This window comes from Lissotriton helveticus, chromosome 10 (genome assembly GCF_964261635.1).
Source record: "Lissotriton helveticus chromosome 10, aLisHel1.1, whole genome shotgun sequence".
NCBI lineage: Eukaryota > Metazoa > Chordata > Amphibia > Caudata > Salamandridae > Lissotriton > Lissotriton helveticus.
This window is the reverse complement of record NC_136071.1, coordinates 861,272,848-861,300,426: the sequence shown is the minus strand read 5'-3', so window position 1 is coordinate 861,300,426 and position 27,579 is coordinate 861,272,848.

Below are 27,579 nucleotides of genomic sequence, written 5' to 3'. Positions count from 1 at the left end.
CCCATGTTGACTTGTTCTAACTCCAAGGAGCATATTTACGAGAGAATGTTGCAGCGCGGAGCTGTGCCAAATTTGGCAGATCCGCGCTCTGACATTTTCAAAACACAGGAATGGGCCGTATTCACAAGAATACGGCACACCATAGTGCAAGGGCACCTGCGTTGCTGGGAATGATTGTTTATGTGCAGGAATGTGTCCCTTCCTGCACATAAACAATTACTAATGGCCATTAGTTACTTCTATGTGCGGTGCTGCTGCAGAACGCAGCACAAATAGAAGTAGCAAATCGTCATTATTTAATGATTGTAAATGTACAGGAAGGGACACCTTCCTGCACATAAACAATCTTTAATGGCAATTTGCTCTTTCGATGTGTGCTCCAGAATGCACCACACATAGAGAAGCAAAACCGAGGAGAAATAAAAGTAGAATGTTGCAAAGCCAAAAGTGACGTTTGTTTAATAAAAAAAGTGCAAGCGCATAAAATATTCAATAGCGATTCCTCCAGGTTGTTTCAACGGTGACACGGCCTTGATAAATGTGTTAGGAGCCGCTCAGGCCGATGGTCTAGCGTGGTAACTAAACAGAATGGCAGCAGCCTTATTTTATAATAGCATGTGTAATTCTCTGCCAAATATGACTGCGGAGTCAAATGTTCCAAGGTGTTTTATAGTCATTCAGGAGTGACTTCAGCTTTTAAGAGACTCCTAATATGAGGCAAGCAAAATACGTCTGACTTGTATGCTGAGAAGATGTTTAAACTGCCTTTTTGTTATAGGCAGATCCCATAGCAGTTGTGTTTGAGTATTGGAAGTGTGTCTTTTAGTGCAGTGGCCCATGCATTCTTGTATGAGCTTATTTTTTTATTCTTCTAAATTAGCTCCTTGAGGGTCTCAGTGTCTGCACTGCACAAAGAGAATACGTATTTGAAGAGCCCCGACTAGTCAACATGTGTAAGTAATACAGCCCTACAAAATTGCAAGCTTTTAGCACCAAACAATTTGTAAATGTGTAAAAACAATTTATTATTGTTCTGAAAATAATTAAGTAACACAATAATAAGAGGGGTACCTCTTTCTAAGCAGCGCAAAATTGTGAAAATGTGTTGGCTGTGGCTCTACTCTGTTTCTGTCCTCTGTTTTCCACAAAGCTCACACTACGTCAGTGTGAGGCTGGTCACAGCTTTAAAAATAGAAGGACGCTGTGTGGAAGCATTACAGTGGATCTTATATTAATCTTACAGTCCCATTTTTAGTTCTAATTAAACCTCTCTATCAGAAGAAATTCCTTTCTACATTAGCAAACATGCCACTGACAATCAGCAGTTATAAATAGCCACCTCTCTCCTCCAAAAGGCACTGGCAAAGCCAATGAGTCTGGCTTTAATAATGCACCAACTGTAAACGGGGGTATTCACAAATGCTGGTTGCATGCATTCTCCACCTACACATGTTGTTAATCAATTAAAGGCTGTCCTATAGGCATTGCAAATGCTGGGACAAAAAGCAAAAACTATTTTTTGTTGTGTAAAATGCATGGATAAAAAGAACTGAATGAGACTGACAGCATAGTTGAGTTCATTTTTCATAATAATCCAACTGGCATTCTAATGGAAGCACTTCCCAGAAGACAAATGGTGCATCACCAGCTGATAGCATGAGGTGAGAGAGTAATACGCCTCTGCGTGGGGCCAAGCCAAAACCCACTCTAATCAATCAATCAATCAGGAGTTTGTTAAAGCGCGACTACTCACCCGTAAGGGTCTCAAGGCGCTAGGGGTGGGGGGGGTTGGGGGGGTGCAGGTTACATTCCATCAAGGAGGGGGTCTGTCGAAGAGCCAGGTTTTGAGGTTTCTTGCGAAGATGGGGAGCGATGTTGTCTGTCTGAGGTGGAGCGGAAGGGCGTTCCATGCTTTGGCCGGGTGGAAGGAGAAGAAGCGGCCTCCCGATCTGGTCTTTCTGGTGCGGGGGACCACAGCGTAGGAAAGCTGGGCTGATCGTAGGGTCCTTTGGGGTGCGTGGAATTTGAGTCGGCTGTTCAGGTATGCTGGTCCGGTGCCGTGGAGGGCCTTGTGTGCGTGGGTGAGCATCTTAAAGGTGATTCTCGCCTCGACGGGGAGCCAGTGGAGTGTGCGCAGGTGCTGGGAGATGTGGCAGTGTTTTGGCAGGTTGAGGACCAGTCTTGCGGCGGCGTTCTGGATGTTCTGTAGCTTGCGGATGAGGTTTTTGTTTATTCCGGCGTAGAGTGCGTTGCCGTAGTCGAGTCTGCTGGTGACCAGGGCGTGAGTGACTGTCTTTCGGTGTTCGAGGGGGATCCATTTGAAGGTCTTACGAAGGAGGCGGAGGGTGTGGAAGCAGGAAGATGAGACAGAGTTGATCTGGCGGTCCATTTTGAGCTCGGAGTCCCAGGTTGCGTGCGTGGTCTGTGGGGGTTGGCGGGTTTCCGAGGGCGGTGGGCCACCAGGTGTCACTCCAGGCGTCGGGGTTTGGGCCCATGATGAGTACTTCTGTTTTGTTGGTGTTTAGTTGTAGGCAGCTGTTTTTCATCCATTTGGCGACGGCTTCCATGCCTTCTCGAAAGTTGCGTCTGGAGGTGTTGGGCTCGTTGGATAGGGAGAGGATGAGCTGGGTGTCGTCTGCATATGACACGATGTTGAGTCCGTAGGTTCTGACGATGGGGGCAAGTGGAGCCATGTAGACGTTGAAGAGCGTCGGGCTGAGGGAGGAGCCCTGGGGGACTCCGCAGGTGATAGGTGTGGGGTCCGAGAGGAAAGGGGGGAGTCTGACCCGCTGCGTCCTGCTGGAGAGGAAGGAGCAGATCCAGTCGAGGGCCTTGTCCTGGATTCCTGCATCGTAGAGTCTGCGTATTAGGGTGCGGTGGGAGACTGTGTCGAACGCCGCTGATAGGTCGAGGAGGATGAGGGCTACTGTTTCTCCTTTGTCCAGTAAGGTGCGGATGTCGTCTGTTGCGGCGAGGAGGGCGGTTTCCGTACTGTGGTTTTTTCTGAAGCCGGATTGGGAGGAGTTGAGGATGTTGTGTTCTTCAATGAATGTGGCGAGTTGGCTGTTGATGGCTTTCTCGATGACTTTCGCTGGGAACGGGAGCAGGGAGATGGGTCTGTAGTTTTTGAGGTCGGTGGGGTCCGCTGAGGGTTTCTTTAGGAGGGGGTTGACCTCGGCGTGTTTCCAGTCGTCGGGTAATGAGGCGGTCGCCAGGGAGCGGTTGATGGTTTGGCGGAGCATGGGTGCGATGGTGTTGGCGGCTCTGTTGAAGATGTGGTGGGGGCAGGGGTCCGTGGGGGCCCCTGAGTGGATTGACTTCATTGTCTTCAGTGTATCTTCGGTGGTGAGTGCTGTCCAGTCATCAATCGCTGGTTTCCGGGTGTCGGGGGTGGTTGGTGAGGGTTCAGTGTGTTGGTTGTCTTTGTCGAAGTTGTCGTAGATGCTCTTGATTTTGTGGTGGAAAATGATGCTGAGTTTGTCGCAGAGGTCTTGTGAGGGAGGGATGTCGGTAGACTCGCTGGTGGGTTGGGCGAACTCCTTGATGATGCTGAAGAGTTCTTTGCTGTTGTGTGCGTGGGTGGAGATTCTGTCTTCAATCGCTTTTTTCCTCGTTTCTCTGATGAGTTGATGGTGGGCGTTGGTGGCGGCTCTGAAGTTGTTGTGGGCTTCTGTGGATTTGGTGTTTCTCCAGGCCTTTTCGAGGCGGCGGCATGTGCGCCTGGACTCTCGACGTTCGGTGGTAAACCATCTGGCTTTCTTGGCACGGGTATTGTTGTTTTTTTTGAGGGGGGCTATGGTGTTGGTGCTGTCCGAGATCCATCTATGCAGGGTTCGGGCTGCGGTGTTGGGGTCGTCGTTTTCCGCGATGGTTGGGGTGGAGTTGTTGAGTGAGGAGGTGAGCTGGTCATCGGTGATTTTGGTCCAGTTTCTTTGTGGAAGCAGGTGCTGGTGTCTGTGGATGGTGGGTGTTCTGAAGGTGAAGTGGACGCAACGATGGTCGGTCCATGGGAGTTTGGTGGTGTGGCTGAAGGTGATGGAGTTTCCTGTAGTGAAGAGGGGGTCGAGGGTGTGTCCTGCTGAGTGCGTGGGCTCGGTCACAATCTGGCGGAGTCCAATGTTGTGGAGGTTGTCCAGGAGGGATGTGGTGTTGGGGTCCAGTTGATTGTCGAGGTGGAAGTTGAGGTCTCCCAGCAGGGTGTAGTTGGTGGATGCGATGGCCTGCAGGGAGATAATGTCCGTAATGGAGTTGGCGAAGGGTCCGCGGGGTCCAGGGGGTCGGTAGATGACGGTTCCTCGGAGGGCGGCGGTGGGGCTGGCCAGGATCTTGAAGTGAAGGTGTTCCATCAGTTCTGTGGACTCGTCAGAGAGTGTGCTCAGGCGGAGGCTGGATTTGTGGATGATGGCGATTCCTCCTCCTGAGTGGATGGGGCGGTACTTCCAGGAGATCTTGTATCCTTGGGGGATGGCGATGGCGATGTCCGGTCCCGAGGTGGTGTTGGTCCAGGTTTCGGTGAAGAATGCTACGTCTGGGGTTGTGCTGTCGAGGAGGTCCCAGATTTCTGTGGCGTGTTTGTGGAGGGATCGGACGTTGAGGAGGATGCATTGCAGGGTCTTCGGTTCGGTTGTGTTCTTGTGGGCGGGTTGTGCTGGATCCGTGTTCTTGGCGGTGCTGCAGGTGTGCCGGCAGCGGTGACAGCTGAAGGGTCCATGGGTGTCGGCTGGTGATGCTAGCTTGCAGTTGTTGTTGCAGCCTGGGTTGAGTGCGTGGAGTGCTGCTGGGTCGTAGCGTTGGCGGGGCGGAGGTCCAGGGTTCCTGGTGCTGGTCGCGGACGGGTCGCAGACGAGCGCAGACGTGCTTGCCTTTGACGCACCTTCGGTGCACCAGCGAAGGTAAAGGGAGGAAAGAAGGGATAAAGAAAAAAGGGAGAATAAGCAGAAATAAGGCACAAAAGAGCAGAGATGCAGAAAAGAGCAGAAAGGAGAAAGATAGAAAGGGTAAAAAAACGAGTGAAAACGGGTGAAGGAGCAGAGGGAGAGAAAGGGAAAATGGACAAAAATAAGGCACAAAAGAGCAGAGGTGCAGAAATGTGAAAGATAGAAAGGGGAGAAAAAGGAGTGAAGGAGCAGAAAGAAAGAAAGGAGACAGAGGTCCACTGGACCACCAGGGATGAGGCGCAGGGAAACCTGCGGGTGGAGGAGGGCCTCGATCACCAACACTCAAGAGTGCAGGGGCAGGGGCACCTCACTTAATGGTGGAGCTGCGAGGGTGGGAGAGCAATTTCACTGACAAGGAGTCAGTGGTCTTGCTCGCCTGTCCCCGCAGTGGCCGCCATTAAGTAGGGGTCGGGGAGGGCTGGACAGCTGGGAGGCGGGAGCGGGGAGGGGAGCTGGATTGGGCCGGTCGTGCTGGGGGGGGAGGGCCGCGGGGGCAGCAGCGGCGGGGAAAGGTAAAGGGAGGAAAGAAGGGATAAAGAAAAAAGGGAGAATAAGCAGAAATAAGGCACAAAAGAGCAGAGATGCAGAAAAGAGCAGAAAGGAGAAAGATAGAAAGGGTAAAAAAACGAGTGAAAACGGGTGAAGGAGCAGAGGGAGAGAAAGGGAAATGGGCAGAAATAAGGCGCAAAAGAGCAGAGGTGCAGAAAGGTGAAAGATAGAAAGGGGAGAAAAAGGAGTGAAGGAGCAGAAAGAAAGAAAGGAGACAGAGGTCCACTGGACCACCAGGGATGAGGCGCAGGGAAACCTGCGGGTGGAGGAGGGCCTCGATCACCAACACTCAAGAGTGCAGGGGCAGGGGCACCTCACTTAATGGTGGAGCTGCGAGGGTGGGAGAGCAATTTCACTGACAAGGAGTCAGTGGTCTTGCTCGCCTGTCCCCGCAGTGGCCGCCATTAAGTAGGGGTCGGGGAGGGCTGGACAGCTGGGAGGCGGGAGCGGGGAGGGGAGCTGGATTGGGCCGGTCGTGCTGGGGGGGGAGGGCCGCGGGGGCAGCAGCGGCGGGGAAAGGTAAAGGGAGGAAAGAAGGGATAAAGAAAAATGGGAGAATAAGCAGAAATAAGGCACAAAAGAGCAGAGATGCAGAAAAGAGCAGAAAGGAGAAAGATAGAAAGGGTAAAAAAACGAGTGAAAACGGGTGAAGGAGCAGAGGGAGAGAAAGGGAAATGGGCAGAAATAAGGCGCAAAAGAGCAGAGGTGCAGAAAGGTGAAAGATAGAAAGGGGAGAAAAAGGAGTGAAGGAGCAGAAAGAAAGAAAGGAGACAGAGGTCCACCGGACCACCAGGGATGAGGCGCAGGGAAACCTGCGGGTGGAGGAGGGCCTCGATCACCAACACTCAAGAGTGCAGGGGCAGGGGCACCTCACTTAATGGTGGAGCTGCGAGGGTGGGAGAGCAATTTCACTGACAAGGAGTCAGTGGTCTTGCTCGCCTGTCCCCGCAGTGGCCGCCATTAAGTAGGGGTCGGGAAGGGCTGGACAGCTGGGAGGCGGGAGCGGGGAGGGGAGCTGGATTGGGCCGGTCGTGCTGGGGGGGGAGGGCCGCGGGGGCAGCAGCGGCGGGGAAAGGTAAAGGGAGGAAAGAAGGGATAAAGAAAAAAGGGAGAATAAGCAGAAATAAGGCACAAAAGAGCAGAGATGCAGAAAAGAGCAGAAAGGAGAAAGATAGAAAGGGTAAAAAAACGAGTGAAAACGGGTGAAGGAGCAGAGGGAGAGAAAGGGAAAATGGACAAAAATAAAGCACAAAAGAGCAGAGGTGCAGAAAGCTGAAAGATAGAAAGGGAAAAAAAACGAGTGAAAACGAGTGAAGGAGCAGAGGGAGAGAAAGGGAAATGGGCAGAAATAAGGCGCAAAAGAGCAGAGGTGCAGAAAGGTGAAAGATAGAAAGGGGAGAAAAAGGAGTGAAGGAGCAGAAAGAAAGAAAGGAGACAGAGGTCCACTGGACCACCAGGGATGAGGCGCAGGGAAACCTGCGGGTGGAGGAGGGCCTCGATCACCAACACTCAAGAGTGCAGGGGCAGGGGCACCTCACTTAATGGTGGAGCTGCGAGGGTGGGAGAGCAATTTCACTGACAAGGAGTCAGTGGTCTTGCTCGCCTGTCCCCGCAGTGGCCGCCATTAAGTAGGGGTCGAGGAGGGCTGGACAGCTGGGAGGCGGGAGCGGGGAGGGGAGCTGGATTGGGCCGGTCGTGCTGGGGGGGAGGGCCGCGGGGGCAGCAGCGGCGGGGAAAGGTAAAGGGAGGAAAGAAGGGATAAAGAAAAAAGGGAGAATAAGCAGAAATAAGGCACAAAAGAGCAGAGATGCAGAAAAGAGCAGAAAGGAGAAAGATAGAAAGGGTAAAAAAACGAGTGAAAACGGGTGAAGGAGCAGAGGGAGAGAAAGGGAAATGGGCAGAAATAAGGCGCAAAAGAGCAGAGGTGCAGAAAGGTGAAAGATAGAAAGGGGAGAAAAAGGAGTGAAGGAGCAGAAAGAAAGAAAGGAGACAGAGGTCCACTGGACCACCAGGGATGAGGCGCAGGGAAACCTGCGGGTGGAGGAGGGCCTCGATCACCAACACTCAAGAGTGCAGGGGCAGGGGCACCTCACTTAATGGTGGAGCTGCGAGGGTGGGAGAGCAATTTCACTGACAAGGAGTCAGTGGTCTTGCTCGCCTGTCCCCGCAGTGGCCGCCATTAAGTAGGGGTCGGGGAGGGCTGGACAGCTGGGAGGCGGGAGCGGGGAGGGGAGCTGGATTGGGCCGGTCGTGCTGGGGGGGGAGGGCCGCGGGGGCAGCAGCGGCGGGGAAAGGTAAAGGGAGGAAAGAAGGGATAAAGAAAAAAGGGAGAATAAGCAGAAATAAGGCACAAAAGAGCAGAGATGCAGAAAAGAGCAGAAAGGAGAAAGATAGAAAGGGTAAAAAAACGAGTGAAAACTGGTGAAGGAGCAGAGGGAGAGAAAGGGAAATGGGCAGAAATAAGGCGCAAAAGAGCAGAGGTGCAGAAAGGTGAAAGATAGAAAGGGGAGAAAAAGGAGTGAAGGAGCAGAAAGAAAGAAAGGAGACAGAGGTCCACTGGACCACCAGGGATGAGGCGCAGGGAAACCTGCGGGTGGAGGAGGGCCTCGATCACCAACACTCAAGAGTGCAGGGGCAGGGGCACCTCACTTAATGGTGGAGCTGCGAGGGTGGGAGAGCAATTTCACTGACAAGGAGTCAGTGGTCTTGCTCGCCTGTCCCCGCAGTGGCCGCCATTAAGTAGGGGTCGGGGAGGGCTGGACAGCTGGGAGGCGGGAGCGGGGAGGGGAGCTGGATTGGGCCGGTCGTGCTGGGGGGGAGGGCCGCGGGGGCAGCAGCGGCGGGGAAAGGTAAAGGGAGGAAAGAAGGGATAAAGAAAAAAGGGAGAATAAGCAGAAATAAGGCACAAAAGAGCAGAGATGCGGAAAAGAGCAGAAAGGAGAAAGATAGAAAGGGTAAAAAAACGAGTGAAAACGGGTGAAGGAGCAGAGGGAGAAAAGGGAAATGGGCAGAAATAAGGCGCAAAAGAGCAGAGGTGCAGAAAGGTGAAAGATAGAAAGGGGAGAAAAAGGAGTGAAGGAGCAGAAAGAAAGAAAGGAGACAGAGGTCCACTGGACCACCAGGGATGAGGCGCAGGGAAACCTGCGGGTGGAGGAGGGCCTCGATCACCAACACTCAAGAGTGCAGGGGCAGGGGCACCTCACTTAATGGTGGAGCTGCGAGGGTGGGAGAGCAATTTCACTGACAAGGAGTCAGTGGTCTTGCTCGCCTGTCCCCGCAGTGGCCGCCATTAAGTAGGGGTCGGGGAGGGCTGGACAGCTGGGAGGCGGGAGCGGGGAGGGGAGCTGGATTGGGCCGGTCGTGCTGGGGGGGGAGGGCCGCGGGGGCAGCAGCGGCGGGGAAAGGTAAAGGGAGGAAAGAAGGGATAAAGAAAAAAGGGAGAATAAGCAGAAATAAGGCACAAAAGAGCAGAGATGCAGAAAAGAGCAGAAAGGAGAAAGATAGAAAGGGTAAAAAAACGAGTGAAAACGGGTGAAGGAGCAGAGGGAGAGAAAGGGAAATTGGCAGAAATAAGGCGCAAAAGAGCAGAGGTGCAGAAAGGTGAAAGATAGAAAGGGGAGAAAAAGGAGTGAAGGAGCAGAAAGAAAGAAAGGAGACAGAGGTCCACTGGACCACCAGGGATGAGGCGCAGGGAAACCTGCGGGTGGAGGAGGGCCTCGATCACCAACACTCAAGAGTGCAGGGGCAGGGGCACCTCACTTAATGGTGGAGCTGCGAGGGTGGGAGAGCAATTTCACTGACAAGGAGTCAGTGGTCTTGCTCGCCTGTCCCCGCAGTGGCCGCCATTAAGTAGGGGTCGGGGAGGGCTGGACAGCTGGGAGGCGGGAGCGGGGAGGGGAGCTGGATTGGGCCGGTCGTGCTGGGGGGGGGAGGGGCCGCGGGGGCAGCAGCGGCGGGGAAAGGTAAAGGGAGGAAAGAAGGGATAAAGAAACAAGCATTAGAAATGCAATCGGGCTCGGATTTATTTGAGTTTGAGCTAATGGCATTGTAAATGCCAATGTCTTTTTGCCATGTGTTATGGAGTGTGTGCATGTGGTGTGTAGTGGAAGTATGTTGGTTGAATTGTAATTTTACCAATGGTGGCATGCTGTGCTTTATATGAATATGTTTAAAAGTAAAGTGTACCATACTGCGATTGCTTGGTGGAAAAGTGCACTGCCGGCTGGAGGTGTGTGTGCCTGGTGGAAGGGTGCACTGACGGCTGGTGGGTGTGTGCTTGGTAAAAGCGTGCACAGATGGATGATGGTTGATGGTGTTTGTGCATGGTGAAAGCATTCATTGACGGCTGGGGGTGTGTTGTTGTGTGTGTTGTTTTCTGTGTGCTGGTGAGTGTGTGGTGGTGAGTCTGTGGGGGTGAGCCTGGGGAGTGAGTGTGGTGGTGAGTGTGTTGTGTTGAGAGGTGACAAGTGTGTGGTGTTGAGAGACTGAGGTGTGTGGTTTGTGTGTGCGTTATGTGTGTGTGGTGTATGTGTGTGTGGTGTTTTCTGCACACTCACACACTGCCCCTACACATTCACACACTGCTCACCCGCACACTCCCAATGTCACCCTGCATAGTCACACACTGTTTACCCTGCACACTCATTCTGCACACTCACACAATGTGCACCCTGACACACTGTCTCTGCAGTCACTCTACACTCACTGTCACTCTGCACTCACTGTCACTCTGCACTCCCTGTCACTCTGCACTCCCTGTCACTCTGCACTCACTATCACTCTGCTGTCACTCTGCACTCACTGTCACTCTGCACTCACTGTCACTCTGCACTCACTGTCACTCTGCACTCACTCTGCACTCACTCTACAGTCACTCTGCACTCACTGTCACTCTGCACTCACTGTCACTCCACTCACTGTCACTCTGCACTCACTGTCACTCTGCACTCACTCTGCACTCACTCTACAGTCACTCTGCACTCACTGTCACTCTGCAATCACTGTCACTCTGCACTCACTGTCACTCTGCACTCACTGTCACTCTGCACTCACTGTCACTCTGCACTCTACAGTCACTCTGCACTCTACAGTCACTCTGCACTCTGCACTCACTGTCACTCTGCACTCACTGTCACTCTGCACTCACTGTCACTCTGCACTCTACAGTCACTCTGCACTCTACTGTCACTCTGCACTCTACAGTCACTCTGCACTCTACTGTCACTCTGCACTCACTGTCACTCTGCACTCACTGTCACTCTGCACTCACTGTCACTCTGCACTCACTGTCACTCTGCACTCACTGTCACTCTGCACTCACTGTCACTCTGCACTCACTCTGCACTCACTGTCACTCTGCACTCACTCTGCACTCACTCTACAGTCACTCTGCCCTCACTGTCACTCTGCACTCACTGTCACTGTGCTGTCACTCTGCAATCACTGTCACTCTGCACTCTACAGTCACTCTGCACTCTACTGTCACTCTGCACTCACTGTCACTCTGCACTCACTGTCACTCTGCACTCACTGTCACTCTGCACTCACTGTCACTCTGCACTCACTGTCACTCTGCACTCACTCTGCACTCACTGTCACTCTGCACTCACTCTACAGTCACTCTGCCCTCACTGTCACTCTGCACTCACTGTCACTGTGCTGTCACTCTGCAATCACTGTCACTCTGCACTCTACAGTCACTCTGCACTCTACAGTCACTCTGCACTCACTGTCACTCTGCACTCACTGCCACTCTGCACTCACTGCCACTCTGCACTCACTGCCACTCTGCACTCACTGCCACTCTGCACTCACTGTCACTCTGCACTCACTGTCACTCTGCACTCACTGTCACTCTGCACTCACTGTCACTCTGCACTGACTGCCACTCTGCACTCACTGTCACTCTGCACTGACTGCCACTCTGCACTCACTGCCACTCTGCACTCACTGTCACTCTGCTGTCACTCTGCACTCACTGTCACTCTGCACTCACTGTCACTCTGCACTCACTGTCACTCTGCACTCACTGCCACTCTGCACTCACTGTCACTCTGCTGTCACTCTGCACTCACTGTCACTCTGCACTCACTGTCACTCTGCACTCACTGTCACTCTGCACTCACTGCCACTCTGCACTCACTGTCACTCTGCTGTCACTCTGCACTCACTGTCACTCTGCACTCACTGCCACTCAGCACTCTCAAACTGCACTCTAAAAATGCACTCTCAATCTGCACTCTCAATCTGCACTCTCAATCTGCACTCTGCACTCTCAAACTGCACTCTCAAACTGCAATCTGCACTCTGCACTCTGATTCTGCACTCTGATTCTGCACTCTCAAACTGCACTCTCAATCTGCACTCTCATACTGCACTCTCATACTGCACTCTCATACTGCACTCTCAAACTGCACTCTCAAACTGCACTCTCAAACTGCACTCTCAAACTGCACTCTCAATCTGCACTCTCAAACTGCACTCTCAAACTGCACTCTCAAACTGCACTCTCAACTCTCAATCTCCACTCTGCACTCTCAAACTGCACTCTGCACTCTCAAACACCACTCTCAAACTGCACTCTGCACTCTCAAACTGCACTCTGCACTCTCAAACACCACTCTCAAACTGCACTCTCAAACTGCACTCTCAAACTGCACTCTCAAACTGCACTCTCAACTCTCAAACTGCACTCACAACTCTCATGCTGCACTCTGTAACTGCACTCTCAACTCTGAAACTGCACTCTCAACTCTGAAACTGCACTCTCAACTCTCAAACTGCACTCTCAACTCTCAAACTGCACTCTCAACTCTCAATGTGCACTCTCAACGTGCACTCTCAACTCTCAATCTGCAATCTGCACTCTCAAACTGCACTCTCAAACTGCACTCTCAATCTGCACTCTGCACTCTCAAACTGCACTCAAACTGCACTCTCAAACTGCTCTCAAACTGCACTTTTACTTGTACCAGAGGACTCCTTTACCATAGCTTTCTAGGGCTTACAAATAAAGGGTATTTTTCCCATCACATGCAAAGCGAAATTTACGCTATTTGTAATAACACTAAAACATGGCAAGAATGTAAATCTGCTGAAACGTCATCATGTCGTGTTCATGTTGCAATTCCCCTACTGTGTGTGTTCCTTCTCTCGGAGCGATTTCAAATATAATCAAAGAAGGGTCAGGGGCTTCGTCGGGGAAGGTCGCCAGACATCTATGTAGGTCTGCAACTCCTTAATATGTATAGCTGATTCATTGGTGTCTGCATCAATACCACGCCTGGGCAGCAGCAAATGGCTACACGGCTGCATTAACTGAGGGCAACTAGGCACACGTGTTAAAACACCCACACGCCTCCCCTTTAGCAGCCGACAACAGACATCATCCTTTAACTCTACAAAAGTTACCAGTCGGTACCAAACCAGAATAACCGAGAAACGCATGCAAAATAGCCATTTTCAAGAAAACAAAAACATGGCTTACCACTGGCAACTTGTGTAAGATACCTCGCACCTAGTAACAACCAGCGACCACTAAAAAGAAAGGTTTGCGCCGCGGATGCTGCAGTGTGGTAAAGGTGGGCTGGGTGTGTGCAGGCTGGACATTTCAACTACACCCGCTGGCCTCTCATTTTTCCCGAGGCACACTCATTCGACATTTTTTCGGCCCCTTCATACTGTGATCTGACTCTTTGAAGCAAGTTTGGCAGTTTAATCAGGCCTCCTGTCAGCAAACCCGCTTATCAGGACAGTGTGACTGAACAAGGCTGCTCCTATCTCTTCCCCCCAGGCGTGAATGCCCATTCCCTGGCGGCTGCTGCAGGGCGCCCTTTCCATGATCACTGTGAGGCCCTCTCTGCCTCGCCTTCTCCACTAATGGCAAGGAAAACAGCTTCGTAATCGCTCCCTATTCGCACCTCTCTTCAGCCGAACACAGGGTACAGAAAAGCTCCACCAAACTATGCTACAACGAGGGGTGAATCAGCTACTCTTTGCACGGTACAAGAAAGTGAACAATTATTTCGGATGGCCGCTCGCAGTAGAACACTGAACATTGGCGTTTTCTTTTCTTCCTTGCCGCTGTTACAAACCCTCTGCTTTTTCCCTGCCACGGACGCTGGGACCCTGTGAGCTTGTGGAGTTATCGGAATACGAGGAGTTCCCTGACTACGAGGATAATTAGCGGCAGCTCGGGACTGGAGCAGCTGCGTGCTGAGCGCTGCTGAATGGTGAACGCGCCCGGCCATCTGGATTCACTTACGGAGGCACCCTGACAGCTCCTAATTATAATTAATGTACTTCTTTGCGCGAGCACGAACGAAAAATGCCCAAGATGGCGGAACAAAACTACATTTACCCTATCACTTCAAGCCTATTAAAACGACAACACAACGAAGACGAATCACTGGCCAGATGACAGAACACACTAAAGAATGTGTGGAATTTGTCTCGCCAAAGCCCTAGGAGATACTTTTTTTTTCTCTTCTTTAACATTAGGATCTCGAAACTCCTCCCACTTACGTGGGCGGAGGCCTCGCCCTAAAAAGGGAGAATAAGCAGAAATAAGGCACAAAAGAGCAGAGATGCAGAAAGGAGAAAGATAGAAAGGGTAAAAAAACGAGTGAAAACGGGTGAAGGAGCAGAGGGAGAGAAAGGGAAAATGGGCAAAAATAAGGCACAAAAGAGCAGAGGTGCAGAAAGGTGAGAGATAGAAAGGGAATAAAAACGAGTGAAAACGAGTGAAGGAGCAGAGGGAGAGAAAGGGAAATGGGCAGAAATAAGGCGCAAAAGAGCAGAGGTGCAGAAAGGTGAAAGATAGAAAGGGGAGAAAAAGGAGTGAAGGAGCAGAAAGAAAGAAAGGAGACAGAGGTCCACTGGACCACCAGGGATGAGGCGCAGGGAAACCTGCGGGTGGAGGAGGGCCTCGATCACCAACACTCAAGAGTGCAGGGGCAGGGGCACCTCGCTTAATGGTGGAGCTGCGAGGGTGGGAGAGAATTTCACTGACAATGAGTCAGTGGTCTTGCTCGCCTGTCCCCGCAGTGGCCGCCATTAAGTAGGGGTCGGGGAGGGCTGGACAGCTGGGAGGCGGGAGCGGGGAGGGGAGCTGGATTGGGCCGGTCGTGCTGGGGGGGGGAGGGGCCGCGGGGGCAGCAGCGGCGGGGAAAGGTAAAGGGAGGAAAGAAGGGATAAAGAAAAAAGGGAGAATAAGCAGAAATAAGGCACAAAAGAGCAGAGATGCAGAAAAGAGCAGAAAGGAGAAAGATAGAAAGGGTAAAAAAACGAGTGAAAACGGGTGAAGGAGCAGAGGGAGAGAAAGGGAAAATGGGCAAAAATAAGGCACAAAAGAGCAGAGGTGCAGAAAGGTGAAAGATAGAAAGGGAAAAAAAACGAGTGAAAACGAGTGAAGGAGCAGAGGGAGAGAAAGGGAAATGGGCAGAAATAAGGCGCAAAAGAGCAGAGGTGCAGAAAGGTGAAAGATAGAAAGGGGAGAAAAAGGAGTGAAGGAGCAGAAAGAAAGAAAGGAGACAGAGGTCCACTGGACCACCAGGGATGAGGCGCAGGGAAACCTGCGGGTGGAGGAGGGCCTCGATCACCAACACTCAAGAGTGCAGGGGCAGGGGCACCTCACTTAATGGTGGAGCTGCGAGGGTGGGAGAGCAATTTCACTGACAAGGAGTCAGTGGTCTTGCTCGCCTGTCCTCACAGTGGCCGCCATTAAGTAGGGGTCGGGGAGGGCTGGACAGCTGGGAGGCGGGAGCGGGGAGGGGAGCTGGATTGGGCCGGTCGTGCTGGGGGGGGAGGGCCGCGGGGGCAGCAGCGGCGGGGAAAGGTAAAGGGAGGAAAGAAGGGATAAAGAAAAAAGGGAGAATAAGCAGAAATAAGGCACAAAAGAGCAGAGATGCAGAAAAGAGCAGAAAGTAGAAAGATAGAAAGGGTAAAAAAACGAGTGAAAACGGGTGTAGGAGCAGAGGGAGAGAAAGGGAAATGGGCAGAAATAAGGCGCAAAAGAGCAGAGATGCAGAAAAGAGCAGAAAGGAGAAAGATAGAAAGGGTAAAAAAACGAGTGAAAACGGGTGAAGGAGCAGAGGGAGAGAAAGGGAAATGGGCAGAAATAAGGCGCAAAAGAGCAGAGGTGCAGAAAGGTGAAAGATAGAAAGGGGAGAAAAAGGAGTGAAGGAGCAGAAAGAAAGAAAGGTTACAGAGGTCCACTGGACCACCATGGATGAGGCGCAGGGAAACCTGCGGGTGGAGGAGGGCCTCGATCACCAACACTCAAGAGTGCAGGGGCAGGGGCACCTCACTTAATGGTGGAGCTGCGAGGGTGGGAGAGCAATTTCACTGACAATGAGTCAGTGGTCTTGCTCGCCTGTCTCCGCAGTGGAAGCCATTAAGTAGGGGTCGGGGAGGGCTGGACAGCTGGGAGGCGGGAGCGGGGAGGGGAGCTGGATTGGGCCGGTCGTGCTGGGGGGGGAGGGCCACGGGGGCAGCAGCGGCGGGGAAAGGTAAAGGGAGGAAAGAAGGGATAAAGAAAAAAGGGAGAATAAGCAGAAATAAGGCACAAAAGAGCAGAGATGCAGAAAAGAGCAGAAAGGAGAAAGATAGAAAGGGTAAAAAAACGAGTGAAAACGGGTGAAGGAGCAGAGGGAGAGAAAGGGAAATGGGCAGAAATAAGGCGCAAAAGAGCAGAGGTGCAGAAAGGTGAAAGATAGAAAGGGGAGAAAAAGGAGTGAAGGAGCAGAAAGAAAGAAAGGAGACAGAGGTCCACTGGACCACCAGGGATGAGGTGCAGGGAAACCTGCGGGTGGAGGAGGGCCTCGATCACCAACACTCAAGAGTGCAGGGGCAGGGGCACCTCACTTAATGGTGGAGCTGCGAGGGTGGGAGAGCAATTTCACTGACAAGGAGTCAGTGGTCTTGCTCGCCTGTCCCCGCAGTGGCCGCCATTAAGTAGGGGTCGGGGAGGGCTGGACAGCTGGGAGGCGGGAGCGGGGAGGGGAGCTGGATTGGGCCGGTCGTGCTGGGGGGGGAGGGCCGCGGGGGCAGCAGCGGCGGGGAAAGGTAAAGGGAGGAAAGAAGGGATAAAGAAAAAAGGGAGAATAAGCAGAAATAAGGCACAAAAGAGCAGAGATGCAGAAAAGAGCAGAAAGGAGAAAGATAGAAAGGGTAAAAAAACGAGTGAAAACGGGTGTAGGAGCAGAGGGAGAGAAAGGGAAATGGGCAGAAATAAGGCGCAAAAGAGCAGAGATGCAGAAAAGAGAAGAAAGGAGAAAGATAGAAAGGGTAAAAAAACGAGTGAAAACGGGTGAAGGAGCAGAGGGAGAGAAAGGGAAATGGGCAGAAATAAGGCGCAAAAGAGCAGAGGTGCAGAAAGGTGAAAGATAGAAAGGGGAGAAAAAGGAGTGAAGGAGCAGAAAGAAAGAAAGGAGACAGAGGTCCACTGGACCACCAGGGATGAGGCGCAGGGAAACCTGCGGGTGGAGGAGGGCCTCGATCACCAACACTCAAGAGTGCAGGGGCAGGGGCACCTCACTTAATGGTGGAGCTGCGAGGGTGGGAGAGCAATTTCACTGACAATGAGTCAGTGGTCTTGCTCGCCTGTCCCCGCAGTGGAAGCCATTAAGTAGGGGTCGGGGAGGGCTGGACAGCTGGGAGGCGGGAGCGGGGAGGGGAGCTGGATTGGGCCGGTCGTGCTGGGGGGGGAGGGGCCGCAGGGGCAGCAGCGGCGGGGAAAGGTAAAGGGAGGAAAGAAGGAATAAAGAAAAAAGGGAGAATAAGCAGAAATAAGGCACAAAAGAGCAGAGATGCAGAAAGGAGAAAGATAGAAAGGGTAAAAAAACGAGTGAAAACGGGTGAAGGAGCAGAGGGAGAGAAAGGGAAAATGGGCAAAAATAAGGCACAAAAGAGCAGAGGTGCAGAAAGGTGAGAGATAGAAAGGGAATAAAAACGAGTGAAAACGAGTGAAGGAGCAGAGGGAGAGAAAGGGAAATGGGCAGAAATAAGGCGCAAAAGAGCAGAGGTGCAGAAAGGTGAAAGATAGAAAGGGGAGAAAAAGGAGTGAAGGAGCAGAAAGAAAGAAAGGAGACAGAGGTCCACTGGACCACCAGGGATGAGGCGCAGGGAAACCTGCGGGTGGAGGAGGGCCTCGATCACCAACACTCAAGAGTGCAGGGGCAGGGGCCCCTCACTTAATGGTGGAGCTGCGAGGGTGGGAGAGCAATTTCACTGACAAGGAGTCAGTGGTCTTGCTCGCCTGTCCCCGCAGTGGCCGCCATTAAGTAGGGGTCGGGAAGGGCTGGACAGCTGGGAGGCGGGGAGGGGAGCTGGATTGGGCCGGTCGTGCTGGGGGGGGAGGGCCGCGGGGGCAGCAGCGGCGGGGAAAGGTAAAGGGAGGAAAGAAGGGATAAAGAAAAAAGGGAGAATAAGCAGAAATAAGGCACAAAAGAGCAGAGATGCAGAAAAGAGCAGAAAGGAGAAAGATAGAAAGGGTAAAAAAACGAGTGAAAACGGGTGAAGGAGCAGAGGGAGAGAAAGGGAAAATGGACAAAAATAAAGCACAAAAGAGCAGAGGTGCAGAAAGGTGAAAGATAGAAAGGGAAAAAAAACGAGTGAAAACGAGTGAAGGAGCAGAGGGAGAGAAAGGGAAATGGGCAGAAATAAGGCGCAAAAGAGCAGAGGTGCAGAAAGGTGAAAGATAGAAAGGGGAGAAAAAGGAGTGAAGGAGCAGAAAGAAAGAAAGGAGACAGAGGTCCACTGGACCACCAGGGATGAGGCGCAGGGAAACCTGCGGGTGGAGGAGGGCCTCGATCACCAACACTCAAGAGTGCAGGGGCAGGGGCACCTCACTTAATGGTGGAGCTGCGAGGGTGGGAGAGCAATTTCACTGACAAGGAGTCAGTGGTCTTGCTCGCCTGTCCCCGCAGTGGCCGCCATTAAGTAGGGGTCGAGGAGGGCTGGACAGCTGGGAGGCGGGAGCGGGGAGGGGAGCTGGATTGGGCCGGTCGTGCTGGGGGGGGAGGGCCGCGGGGGCAGCAGCGGCGGGGAAAGGTAAAGGGAGGAAAGAAGGGATAAAGAAAAAAGGGAGAATAAGCAGAAATAAGGCACAAAAGAGCAGAGATGCAGAAAAGAGCAGAAAGGAGAAAGATAGAAAGGGTAAAAAAACGAGTGAAAACGGGTGAAGGAGCAGAGGGAGAGAAAGGGAAATGGGCAGAAATAAGGCGCAAAAGAGCAGAGGTGCAGAAAGGTGAAAGATAGAAAGGGGAGAAAAAGGAGTGAAGGAGCAGAAAGAAAGAAAGGAGACAGAGGTCCACTGGACCACCAGGGATGAGGCGCAGGGAAACCTGCGGGTGGAGGAGGGCCTCGATCACCAACACTCAAGAGTGCAGGGGCAGGGGCACCTCACTTAATGGTGGAGCTGCGAGGGTGGGAGAGCAATTTCACTGACAAGGAGTCAGTGGTCTTGCTCGCCTGTCCCCGCAGTGGCCGCCATTAAGTAGGGGTCGGGGAGGGCTGGACAGCTGGGAGGCGGGAGCGGGGAGGGGAGCTGGATTGGGCCGGTCGTGCTGGGGGGGGAGGGCCGCGGGGGCAGCAGCGGCGGGGAAAGGTAAAGGGAGGAAAGAAGGGATAAAGAAAAAAGGGAGAATAAGCAGAAATAAGGCACAAAAGAGCAGAGATGCAGAAAAGAGCAGAAAGGAGAAAGATAGAAAGGGTAAAAAAACGAGTGAAAACGGGTGAAGGAGCAGAGGGAGAGAAAGGGAAATGGGCAGAAATAAGGCGCAAAAGAGCAGAGGTGCAGAAAGGTGAAAGATAGAAAGGGGAGAAAAAGGAGTGAAGGAGCAGAAAGAAAGAAAGGAGACAGAGGTCCACTGGACCACCAGGGATGAGGTGCAGGGAAACCTGCGGGTGGAGGAGGGCCTCGATCACCAACACTCAAGAGTGCAGGGGCAGGGGCACCTCACTTAATGGTGGAGCTGCGAGGGTGGGAGAGCAATTTCACTGACAAGGAGTCAGTGGTCTTGCTCGCCTGTCCCCGCAGTGGCCGCCATTAAGTAGGGGTCGGGGAGGGCTGGACAGCTGGGAGGCGGGAGCGGGGAGGGGAGCTGGATTGGGCCGGTCGTGCTGGGGGGGAGGGCCGCGGGGGCAGCAGCGGCGGGGAAAGGTAAAGGGAGGAAAGAAGGGATAAAGAAAAAAGGGAGAATAAGCAGAAATAAGGCACAAAAGAGCAGAGATGCAGAAAAGAGCAGAAAGGAGAAAGATAGAAAGGGTAAAAAAACGAGTGAAAACGGGTGAAGGAGCAGAGGGAGAGAAAGGGAAATGGGCAGAAATAAGGCGCAAAAGAGCAGAGGTGCAGAAAAGTGAAAGATAGAAAGGGGAGAAAAAGGAGTGAAGGAGCAGAAAGAAAGAAAGGAGACAGAGGTCCACTGGACCACCAGGGATGAGGCGCAGGGAAACCTGCGGGTGGAGGAGGGCCTCGATCACCAACACTCAAGAGTGCAGGGGCAGGGTCACCTCACTTAATGGTGGAGCTGCGAGGGTGGGAGAGCAATTTCACTGACAAGGAGTCAGTGGTCTTGCTCGCCTGTCCCCGCAGTGGCCGCCATTAAGTAGGGGTCGGGGAGGGCTGGACAGCTGGGAGGCGGGAGCGGGGAGGGGAGCTGGATTGGGCCGGTCGTGCTGGGGGGGGAGGGCCGCGGGGGCAGCAGCGGCGGGGAAAGGTAAAGGGAGGAAAGAAGGGATAAAGAAAAAGGGGAGAATAAGCAGAAATAAGGCACAAAAGAGCAGAGATGCAGAAAAGAGCAGAAAGGAGAAAGATAGAAAGGGTAAAAAAACGAGTGAAAACGGGTGAAGGAGCAGAGGGAGAGAAAGGGAAATGGGCAGAAATAAGGCGCAAAAGAGCAGAGGGGCAGAAAGGTGAAAGATAGAAAGAGGAGAAAAAGGAGTGAAGGAGCAGAAAGAAAGAAAGGAGACAGAGGTCCACTGGACCACCAGGGATGAGGCGCAGGGAAACCTGCGGGTCGAGGAGGGCCTCGATCACCAACACTCAAGAGTGCAGGGGCAGGGGCACCTCACTTAATGGTGGAGCTGCGAGGGTGGGAGAGCAATTTCACTGACAATGAGTCAGTGGTCTTGCTCGCCTGTCCCCGCAGTGGCCGCCATTAAGTAGGGGTCGGGGAGGGCTGGACAGCTGGGAGGCGGGAGCGGGGAGGGGAGCTGGATTGGGCCGGTCGTGCTGGGGGGGGAGGGGCCGCGGGGGCAGCAGCGGCGGGGAAAGGTAAAGGGAGGAAAGAAGGGATAAAGAAAAAAGGGAGAATAAGCAGAAATAAGGCACAAAAGAGCAGAGATGCAGAAAGGAGAAAGATAGAAAGGGTAAAAAAACGAGTGAAAATGGGTGAAGGAGCAGAGGGAGAGAAAGGGAAAATGGGCAAAAATAAGGCACAAAAGAGCAGAGGTGCAGAAAGGTGAGAGATAGAAAGGGAATAAAAACGAGTGAAAACGAGTGAAGGAGCAGAGGGAGAGAAAGGGAAATGGGCAGAAATAAGGCGCAAAAGAGCAGAGGTGCAGAAAGGTGAAAGATAGAAAGGGGAGAAAAAGGAGTGAAGGAGCAGAAAGAAAGAAAGGAGACAGAGGTCCACTGGACCACCAGGGATGAGGCGCAGGGAAACCTGCGGGTGGAGGAGGGCCTCGATCACCAACACTCAAGAGTGCAGGGGCTGGGGCACCTCACTTAATGGTGGAGCTGCGAGGGTGGGAGAGCAATTTCACTGACAAGGAGTCAGTGGTCTTGCTCGCCTGTCCCCGCAGTGGCTGCCATTAAGTAGGGGTCGGGGAGGGCTGGACAGCTGGGAGGCGGGAGCGGGGAGGGGAGCTGGATTGGGCCGGTCGTGCTGGGGGGGGAGGGCCGCGGGGGCAGCAGCGGCAGGGAAAGGTAAAGGGAGGAAAGAAGAGATAAAGAAAAAAGGGAGAATAAGCAGAAATAAGGCACAAAAGAGCAGAGATGCAGAAAAGAGCAGAAAGGAGAAAGATAGAAAGGGTAAAAAAACGAGTGAAAACGGGTGAAGGAGCAGAGGGAGAGAAAGGGAAATGGGCAGAAATAAGGCGCAAAAGAGCAGAGGTGCAGAAAGGTGAAAGATAGAAAGGGGAGAAAAAGGAGTGAAGGAGCAGAAAGAAAGAAAGGAGACAGAGGTCCACTGGACCACCAGGGATGAGGCGCAGGGAAACCTGCGGGTGAAGGAGGGCCTCGATCACCAACACTCAAGAGTGCAGGGGCAGGGGCACCTCACTTAATGGTGGAGCTGCGAGGGTGGGAGAGCAATTTCACTGACAATGAGTCAGTGGTCTTGCTCGCCTGTCCCCGCAGTGGCCGCCATTAAGTAGGGGTCGGGGAGGGCTGGACAGCTGGGAGGCGGGAGCGGGGAGGGGAGCTGGATTGGGCCGGTCGTGCTGGGGGGGGGAGGGGCCGCGGGGGCAGCAGCGGCGGGGAAAGGTAAAGGGAGGAAAGAAGGGATAAAGAAAAAAGGGAGAATAAGCAGAAATAAGGCACAAAAGAGCAGAGATGCAGAAAAGAGCAGAAAGGAGAAAGATATAAAGGGTAAAAAAACGAGTGAAAACGGGTGAAGGAGCAGAGGGAGAGAAAGGGAAAATGGGCACAAATAAGGCACAAAAGAGCAGAGGTGCAGAAAGGTGAAAGATAGAAAGGGAAAAAAAACGAGTGAAAACGAGTGAAGGAGCAGAGGGAGAGAAAGGGAAATGGGCAGAAATAAGGCGCAAAAGAGCAGAGGTGCAGAAAGGTGAAAGATAGAAAGGGGAGAAAAAGGAGTGAAGGAGCAGAAAGAAAGAAAGAAAGGAGACAGAGGTCCACTGGACCACCAGGGATGAGGCGCAGGGAAACCTGCGGGTGGAGGAGGGCCTCGATCACCAACACTCAAGAGTGCAGGGGCTGGGGCACCTCACTTAATGGTGGAGCTGCGAGGGTGGGAGAGCAATTTCACTGACAAGGAGTCAGTGGTCTTGCTCGCCTGTCCCCGCAGTGGCTGCCATTAAGTAGGGGTCGGGGAGGGCTGGACAGCTGGGAGGCGGGAGCGGGGAGGGGAGCTGGATTGGGCCGGTCGTGCTGGGGGGGGAGGGCCGCGGGGGCAGCAGCGGCAGGGAAAGGTAAAGGGAGGAAAGAAGAGATAAAGAAAAAAGGGAGAATAAGCAGAAATAAGGCACAAAAGAGCAGAGATGCAGAAAAGAGCAGAAAGGAGAAAGATAGAAAGGGTAAAAAAACGAGTGAAAACGGGTGAAGGAGCAGAGGGAGAGAAAGGGAAATGGGCAGAAATAAGGCGCAAAAGAGCAGAGGTGCAGAAAGGTGAAAGATAGAAAGGGGAGAAAAAGGAGTGAAGGAGCAGAAAGAAAGAAAGAAGACAGAGGTCCACTGGACCACCAGGGATGAGGCGCAGGGAAACCTGCGGGTGAAGGAGGGCCTCGATCACCAACACTCAAGAGTGCAGGGGCAGGGGCACCTCACTTAATGGTGGAGCTGCGAGGGTGGGAGAGCAATTTCACTGACAAGGAGTCAGTGGTCTTGCTCGCCTGTCCCCGCAGTGGCCGCCATTAAGTAGGGGTCGGGGAGGGCTGGACAGCTGGGAGGCGGGAGCGGGGAGGGGAGCTGGATTGGGACGGTCGTGCTGGGGGGGGAGGGGCCGCGGGGGCATCAGCGGCGGGGAAAGGTAAAGGGAGGAAAGAAGGGATAAAGAAAAAAGGGAGAATAAGCAGAAATAAGGCACAAAAGAGCAGAGATGCAGAAAAGAGCAGAAAGGAGAAAGATAGAAAGGGTAAAAAAACGAGTGAAAACGGGTGAAGGAGCAGAGGGAGAGAAAGGGAAATGGGCAGAAATAAGGCGCAAAAGAGCAGAGGTGCAGAAAGGTGAAAGATAGAAAGGGGAGAAAAAGGAGTGAAGGAGCAGAAAGAAAGAAAGGAGACAGAGGTCCACTGGACCACCAGGGATGAGGCGCAGGGAAACCTGCGGGTGGAGGAGGGCCTCGATCACCAACACTCAAGAGTGCAGGGGCAGGGGCACCTCACTTAATGGTGGAGCTGCGAGGGTGGGAGAGCAATTTCACTGACAAGGAGTCAGTGGTCTTGCTCGCCTGTCCCCGCAGTGGCCGCCATTAAGTAGGGGTCGGGGAGGGCTGGACAGCTGGGAGGCGGGAGCGGGGAGGGGAGCTGGATTGGGCCGGTCGTGCTAGGGGGGGAGGACCGCGGGGGCAGCAGCGGCGGGGAAAGGTAAAGGGAGGAAAGAAGGGATAAAGAAACAAGCATTAGAAATGCAATCGGGCTCGGATTTATTTGAGTTTGAGCTAATGGCATTGTAAATGCCAATGTCTTTTTGCCATGTGTTATGGAGTGTGTGCATGTGGTGTGTAGTGGAAGTATGTTGGTTGAATTGTAATTTTACCAATGGTGGCATGCTGTGCTTTATATGAATATGTTTAAAAGTAAAGTGTACCATACTGCGATTGCTTGGTGGAAAAGTGCACTGCCGGCTGGAGGTGTGTGTGCCTGGTGGAAGGGTGCACTGACGGCTGGTGGGTGTGTGCTTGGTAAAAGCGTGCACAGATGGATGATGGTTGATGGTGTTTGTGCATGGTGAAAGCATTCATTGACGGCTGGGGGTGTGTTGTTGTGTGTGTTGTTTTCTGTGTGCTGGTGAGTGTGTGGTGGTGAGTCTGTGGGGGTGAGCCTGGGGAGTGAGTGTGGTGGTGAGGGTATTGTGTTGAGAGGTGACAAGTGTGTGGTGTTGAGAGACTGAGGTGTGTGGTTTGTGTGTGCGTTATGTGTGTGTGGTGTATGTGTGTGTGGTGTTTTCTGCACACTCACACACTGCCCCTACACATTCACACACTGCTCACCCGCACACTCCCAATGTCACCCTGCATAGTCACACACTGTTTACCCTGCACACTCATTCTGCACACTCACACAATGTGCACCCTGACACACTGTCTCTGCAGTCACTCTACACTCACTGTCACTCTGCACTCACTGTCACTCTGCACTCCCTGTCACTCTGCACTCCCTGTCACTCTGCACTCCCTGTCACTCTGCACTCACTATCACTCTGCTGTCACTCTGCACTCACTGTCACTCTGCACTCACTGTCACTCTGCACTCACTGTCACTCTGCACTCACTCTGCACTCACTCTACAGTCACTCTGCACTCACTGTCACTCTGCACTCACTGTCACTCCACTCACTGTCACTCTGCACTCACTGTCACTCTGCACTCACTCTGCACTCACTCTACAGTCACTCTGCACTCACTGTCACTCTGCAATCACTGTCACTCTGCACTCACTGTCACTCTGCACTCACTGTCACTCTGCACTCACTGTCACTCTGCACTCTACAGTCACTCTGCACTCTACAGTCACTCTGCACTCTGCACTCACTGTCACTCTGCACTCACTGTCACTCTGCACTCACTGTCACTCTGCACTCTACAGTCACTCTGCAATCTACTGTCACTCTGCACTCTACAGTCACTCTGCACTCTACTGTCACTCTGCACTCACTGTCACTCTGCACTCACTGTCACTCTGCACTCACTGTCACTCTGCACTCACTGTCACTCTGCACTCACTGTCACTCTGCACTCACTGTCACTCTGCACTCACTCTGCACTCACTGTCACTCTGCACTCACTCTGCACTCACTCTACAGTCACTCTGCCCTCACTGTCACTCTGCACTCACTGTCACTGTGCTGTCACTCTGCAATCACTGTCACTCTGCACTCTACAGTCACTCTGCACTCTACTGTCACTCTGCACTCACTGTCACTCTGCACTCACTGTCACTCTGCACTCACTGTCACTCTGCACTCACTGTCACTCTGCACTCACTCTGCACTCACTGTCACTCTGCACTCACTCTACAGTCACTCTGCCCTCACTGTCACTCTGCACTCACTGTCACTGTGCTGTCACTCTGCAATCACTGTCACTCTGCAATCTACAGTCACTCTGCACTCTACAGTCACTCTGCACTCACTGTCACTCTGCACTCACTGCCACTCTGCACTCACTGCCACTCTGCACTCACTGCCACTCTGCACTCACTGCCACTCTGCACTCACTGCCACTCTGCACTCACTGTCACTCTGCACTCACTGTCACTCTGCACTCACTGTCACTCTGCACTCACTGTCACTCTGCACTCACTGCCACTCTGCACTCACTGTCACTCAAGTTCAAGTTCAAATACTTTATTCGACAACATTGTCATAAAAGCATGTGTCCCTAATCTAAACAGAATAAATAATAATCTAAAATATTTAAAAAACATATTAAATTCTATACAATTTGTACTTTGTTGACGAATAACTCATTGAAAATATGCATTTAAATAAATGAATCACAGCACAAAGTCTAAGCAATGTAAAATTTGATAATCCGATAATTTAGGGTTTTAAAGTGCGTTTGCGTATTATCCATGCCCACCCCAAATATTTTGCTACAGCAATTGCAAGGTTAGGGGCACAATTTGATTTTTAAATCCTTAAGGCCTCTAGATATTCCCTTGTCCCTAGGTTTCTACATGCTGGCTTCAACCATTTACTTCTTGGGGCGGCATATAAAGGGCATGCAAATAAAAAATGTGGGATATCCTCTACAAATGTTTTACAGTAAAAACAAGTATTTACATTATCAGGAGTCCATTTAACCGTGAAAGCATTTAGTGGTAGGGAGCCAATTCTAAACTGAAAATACAGTTTCCTATCTAGAGGCTTAGTGATCAAATCCCAGTATTGTTCGAATTTTGGACTAATTTTAACTTCCAAAAACTGGGAAGTCAACACAGAAGATTGGTTAGAGATCAATGCAGCATTATTTATCATGTCCCAGTACAATTTTTTTAATGTGATTTTAGATGGAAAATCATCTGGGTCTACTGCAGACCACAATGATTCGAGGTGCAGTTTTTGGAGTAGGTTCCTCACTTCTTTAATCCAGAGTATTTTCTGGAAAGTATCGGCGTTATCAACGTCCAAAAGAGCAGCAGCATAATGACTCAACTCAGGAGTAGTTCTTATGCGTCTCCAATATAAAAGAGGTCGCAGTCTGACCATGTCCTCGATCTTTTTCCTCCCTAGATCGTAATGAAGAGGAACTGAGGGGGTACTCTGTGGGACGCCAATTGTACACCGAAGGAATTTGTTTTCTGCAGCTGTTAGTGTATTCAAATTGGTGAAACCCCACAATTCTGATCCATAGAGACAAGCGCCCAATACTTTCATTCCATAAATCTCCATTATAGGCTGCATTGGTTTTGTGAATGATGATTTATGCTTTTGGGCTATTGCTCCTGCCAGTTGTTGGAATTTTAGCGCTACAAAATCCATGTGAGATCTCCAATTCATGTTAGCGTTTAGCGAGATGCCTAGGTAGGTAAAAGCATCCACTTCCTCCAGTAAAGCCCCATTGTAAATCATTTTCCCCTTAAATTTCTTAGCGGGATTCAAGTTCATGAATTTGGTCTTGGATTAATTTATTTCCAAACCCCGAGATCGACAAAAGTCACCAAAAGCGTTTATTGTCTTTTGTAGACCACTGGGGGTCCGCGAGACAAGCAAAGTATCATCTGCGAACATTAATACTTGAACTCGCTTCCCATCTAATAGAGGAGCATCCGTCTGAAATTGATTTAAAAAATCAACTATGCCATTGATGTAGAGAGAGAATAAGGTGGGGGCCAGAACACAACCCTGTCTCACGCCTCTCTCGACAGGGAAGGATTCTGTGACATCTCCCTGGGCTCCCCACCTAATCCGGGCATAGTTGTTCTCATGCATCCTCACGAGCAATGTTAGTAAATCAGGGCTTAATCCAAGATCCCTTAAGACAATCCAGAGTTTGTGTCGGGGAACTAGATCAAAAGCTGACCTCAGGTCAACAAAAACAGCAAAGAGAGGACCATTTATTAGGGTCACGTTTTTCCAGTATATCGTTAGAAAGTGGAATACCTGATCGACCGAGCTAGTTAAGGGGCGAAAGCCGGCTTGGTACGGGGAAAGGATATCCTTGTCGACTATCCAATTTTGTATTTTATT